Consider the following 5711-nt stretch of genomic DNA (forward strand, 5'->3'; position numbering starts at 1 on the left):
TCTGCGTGAAAATGTACTTCAAACTCTTGTGATCCGTGTACACCTCACAATGGTTTCCGATGAGAAAATGTCTCCAGGTCTTCAACGCATGCACTACGGCTGCTAATTCCAAATCATGCGTGGCATAATTCTTCTCATGGGGTTTAAGTTGTCGTGAAGCATAAGACACAACTCTTCCTTCCTACATAAGCACTGCTCCAAGTCCTCGACGAGAAGCATCGCAATAAACTTCATAATCCTTGCATTGATCTGGCAGAATCAACACTGGTGATGTAACCAATCGTTTCTTCAACTCTTGGAAACTAGCTTCACATTCCTCAGTCCAATTGAATTTGGTGTCCTTCTTTAATAGCTCAGTCATGGGCTTAGCAATCTTTGAGAAATTCTCGATGAATCTCCGGTAGTATCCTGCGAGTCCAAGGAAACTCTGGATCTCTCCAACTGACGTGGGTGATTCCCAACTTGTTACTGTGTCAACTTTGGCGGGGTCTACTGCTATTCCTTCTCCGGATATAACATGTCCGAGGAATCCAACTTCCTTCAGCCAAAATTCACATTTGCTGAACTTGGCGTATAACTGGTGTTCTCTGAGCTTCTCAAGTACCAAACGCAAATGCTCCTTATGCCCTTCTTCATCCTTGGAGTAGACTAAAATATCGTCAATGAACACCACGACGAACTTATCCAAAAACTCCATAAACACTTTGTTCATCAGGTTCATGAAATAGGCAGGTGCGTTAGTCAGACCAAATGACATAACGGTATACACATATAGCCCATACCCGGTGGTAAAAGCCGTCTTAGGTATATCCTGCTCTCGAATCTTTAACTGATGGTATCCTGATCGTAGATCGATCTTGGAAAATACTTTAGCTCCTTGTAAGCGGTCAAACAAATCATTGATCAGCGGCAGTGGATACTTGTTTTTGATGGTCACTTCATTCAATCCACGGTAATCAACAACCATCCTCAACAATCCATCTTTCTTCTCCACTAGAAGTACGGGCGATCCCCAAGGTGACGAACTTGGGCGAATATAGCCTTTATCCAGTAACTCCTTAATCTGCTTCTTAATCTCCTCCAAATCTTTTGCGGGCATCCTGTACGGTCTCTTAGATATTGGCCCTGTGCTTGGCAAAAGTTCAATTAAGAACTCAATGTCCCTATCCGGTGGCATGCCCGACAACTCTTCTGGAAATACATCTGGGTAATCCTTCACCACTGGTACTTCCTCCTGTACAACTCCTGATAAGGAATTCACTTGAGTCCTCTTCGGCACATGTCGGGATACATACTTAATCCTTCTTCCTTCTGGGGTGGTAAGCAAAATCGACTTACTGGCGCACTCAATGTTCCCTTCATACTTTGATAACCAATCCATGCCTAATATCACATCCAATCCTTGCGATTCCAATATTATTAGGTCTGAGGGAAACAGGTAGTTACCAATCCTTAATGGTAACCGTTCACACCATAAACTAGCCATAAACTCTGCTCCTGGCGAGGTTACTAACATGGGTGACCTAAGGGCTTGGGTTGGCAGTTTATACTTATCCACAAATCCCCTTGATATGTATGAATGCGATGCACCAGTATCAAAAAGAACGAGTGCAGTAAATGACTTAACCATAAACTTACCTATTACTGCATCAGGCTGTGCTTCAACCTCTTCCACGCTCACGTGGTTCACTTGTCCTTTGTTGAAAGGGTTCGGCTTCTTCCCAGAGCTTCCATTGCCATTTCCATTCTGGGCTTCAGGACAGTCGGTTGCATAGTGTCCAGTCTTCTGGCACTTGAAACAAGTAATGTGACTTAGATCCCTCTTGGCTGGGGTTGAAGGGTTGATGCGGTTCTGTCCGTTGCTTCCTCCATTCCCATTTCCATTCTTGGAGCCATTATGGTTGTGCGAACTTCCTCCTCCATGGGTATGCTGAAACTGTCCTCCCGATTTCGGGGTAAAACGTGGCTTCTGCTGAGCTCCAGAATTATACTTCCCTTGTCCATACTTCCTCTTACGGTTTTCAATCTGCTGCTGCTTCCCTTCAATCATGAGTGCTCTATCTACCAACTCCTGGTAGTTGTTGAAGGTTGCTACCATTAGCTGCATGCTCAGCTCATCATTCAATCCTTCGAGAAACTTCTCCTGCTTGGCTGCATCTGTAGCAACGTCATCTGGTGCATAACGTGTTAACTTACTGAAATCCTCCACATACTGGCCTACGGTGCGTCCTCCTTGGCGTAGGTTGCGAAACTCACGCTTCTTCATGGCCATAGCTCCTGCTGAAACATGGGCTGTACGAAAAGCTTGCTGAAACTGGTCCCATGTGACAGTGTCAATAGGATGTGTGGCTGTGTAATTCTCCCACCATGATGCTGCGGGTCCATCAAGCTGATGTGCGGCAAAACGCACTCTTTCCGCATCTGTGCATCCTGCAGTGGTCAACTCCCTTCCAACTTTGCAGAGCCAATCATCTGCAACAATCGGCTCGGTGCTGCTGGAAAACACCGACGGGTTTAGCCTCAAGAAACGGGCTAAGTGATCAACTGGTGGTGGTGGTGGGTTGTTGTTGTTGTTGTTGTTGTTGCCTTGGTTCTGTACTAACACTTGCATCAGGGCATTCTGTTGCTGAATCAACTGGGTGATCTCCGGTGGGAAAACAAATCCGGTGTCGCGTCTCGGAGGCATCTGATAGGTTAGAAAAGATGAGAGTTTAGAATAGAATGAGGTCTAGAGAGAAAACACTACCCATATGCTCATGAGACAAACACAATCAATATCACTCAATCAATTCAAACAAGGCATACAATCGATCTAACTAGCGTTACAAAAGTGCTTGAACTATACTATATATATGGGGGAATACTACTACTGATATGGTGGTCTACTAGAAATTCTGATCAGTTGAAGACTCCATGATATCTGCTCCAGCTTCATCAACAAAGTCATCTTCACTGGGGTCCGAGTCGGTGTCGTCGATGATGATGTAGTTATCCGGGCAAGCGCAGTCATCATCTTCTGCTTTTGGCACTGGATTTCCCATGAATACTCCAATCTTCTTCTCCAGGTCTTCATTCTTCCCTACTAGTGCGACGATTTCCTCCAAATAATCCTCGCGTGTAGCCTTGAGTTCTTCCTCCAGCTCCTTGATCTTCGTCAATGCCTTCTTCAGATCTATCTTGTCTGAGCACATCTGGTTCTCCTGACGACGAATGTGTTCGTTTTGCTCCTGGATGAAAGCTGCAATTGATCCATCCTTCTTGGTGCTAATCATCTCCCATTGCTCGTCTCGGCGTCCACAAATCTGATAAATAGTATCCTTAAGCTCCCTGTGGTAGACTTCTCCAATGCGTCCCATAGAGATGTGGGCTGCCATACTCTTCCCTAAACTCCAGGTTGGTGCTTCAAAAGCCAACTTTATAGGCTTAGTGACTGGCGCAAACGTCCTTCCTGGAACTTGAACTTGAATCTTCCAACTCTCCTCTTCAGGTAATGTGGCGTTGTAGGTTCCGGTGATGCTTGGTATTCCAATGTTCAAGTACTTAGTGACTTCCTTCAAGTGTCGTCCAAAAGGCGTATCTTCATCTGGTTGCATGAACTTGCTCCTTGCATCCGCCATTCCTAAAAGAGTAGAAAGTGGAGAGGAGTCAGAAATGAGAAGAGAGAAGTGTTCTAGGGTTTAAGCTTAGTGGTCGTGTCCTACAGTCAGCGTGTGCTCTGATACCACCTTTGTAGCGACCAGACCTCAAACAGTCTGTTCTGCTGTGCACCAGTGTCATCCCTGGATCAGTAATGCTGACACGCACAGTACAAATGGAGGATTTATAACAGAGTAGCAATCACACACTTATTACAACGAATATCTCAAGAGAGAATAAGTATGATAAATATGGCTTAAGGCCATCTAATACGATAACAGCGGAAGGCTTGGAAGATAAGTGAGTCCATCAACTCCAACGGCATCACTGAGTATAAGACCACGACCTAAGGCACCTTACTCGTCGTCTGAAAAGTCTGCAACATGAAACGTTGCAGCCCGAAAACGGGTCAGCACATGGAATATGCTGGCAATGTAACACATAGAGAATAATGAACATAATAATGCTGTACTACATGCATATATGGCTGGTAGAAGGCTCTATGGTTACAGTTTTGCGAAAAGCCAATTTTTCCCTACTACAAAGGAATACATTTTATTTAACTATCACGATGGTTGTGAAACATTGAGAAGGTACCTCCAACTCAATCCCAATTAAGTATCATCATTAACCCAACAAAATTAATTAAAGTAACATGATGATGAGATTCACATGATAATCCAAGTACTAGATACTCAAGTTGTCCATAACCGGGGACACGGCTAACCATGATTAGTTTATACACTCTGCAGAGGTTTGTGCACTTTTCCCCACAAGACTCGATCGCCTCCGCTTGATTCTTGCACTGCATGATGTTTGAGAAACGGATGACCGAGACACAGTCTTTCAGAAGCGTAAACTCTCTACTCCGGGTAGACCATACCACCTACATCCCCTACATCTGCTAGTCTACCTCTTCAAGAGCTCACACAACTTAATCAACTATGCTAGAGCCCATAATAGCTTGTGGCTGCACACGGAAGTTTCTAGCATGAATAATCTCATGATCCCTTTGAGCCTGGGTGGCGGTCCATAGGATGATCACACGGGTACTCCGGGATATCCAAAAATACAGGCAACACTGGGTTCTCCAGGTGCCTCAATCCACCCAGATGTGAGTTTTAGTGACCACCTTAAGTAAACCATTAGTTAACAATCTCACATCTGTCGTGAATATCTCTCAAACCCAATCCACGTCTACAAGCATAGCATGGCAATATAAGCAAACGTAGAAGTAACTCCCAAGGGTTTGATAGTAAAACAGGTGATAGGTACTACCTCATCTACATCTCAATACCCACAATTTAATTAGATCCTAATCATGCAATGTTTGAGGATTGATCTAATGCAATAAAAACTGGGTAGTGAAAAGCATGATCAAAGTGTTACTTGCCTTGCTGATGATCCGCGAAACCTAGAGATTCGAAGTAGCAAGCGGCGCACTCCGGGTACTCTATTGCAAACAAACAAGCAAACAATAAGTACTCATCTAATGCACAAGTAAAACTCAAATAAAGATCCAACCAGAAGTTCAACTTAAGAACTCCGGTTTGCAAAAAGAATCAAATCGAACGAAGCAACGAAAGTCAAACGGCGAAAGAAACAAGCTTCGTTTACTAATCTGGATCTAGGTCAAATTTTACAGTAGCAAAAACTTGTTTGAGTAGGTTATAAAGAAAGAGAATATCGAGATGAAACTCTTGGCGCTTGAATCGCCTGATTCCGATAAACGAGCGAAAATTTAAACGAAAACGAAGATCTGATCGGAAATCACGATCTGGAATAATGGCGGAAAAATCCGACGAAAAAGAAAAACGGACGAACAGTTAAACGAACGAACGTTCGTTAACAGCGACAATCCGACGAACACGTTCGTTAAAACGAACGGGTCGGTGAACGTTCACTAAGTAATAAAACCGAAAAAAATAAACCGATCTGAAAAAAAACGAAAACTAGGGTTTAGAAGAAAAAAAGAAACCGAATCGTTTTTTTTAAACCGGACTCGGCGGCGGCGGCTTCGGCTACCTCGGCGGGCAGCTCCGGCGGGGCTCCGGCGGGTCGGGCTCGGGGGCGTC

Source organism: Triticum aestivum, chromosome 1D (genome assembly GCF_018294505.1).
Source record: "Triticum aestivum cultivar Chinese Spring chromosome 1D, IWGSC CS RefSeq v2.1, whole genome shotgun sequence".
NCBI lineage: Eukaryota > Viridiplantae > Streptophyta > Magnoliopsida > Poales > Poaceae > Triticum > Triticum aestivum.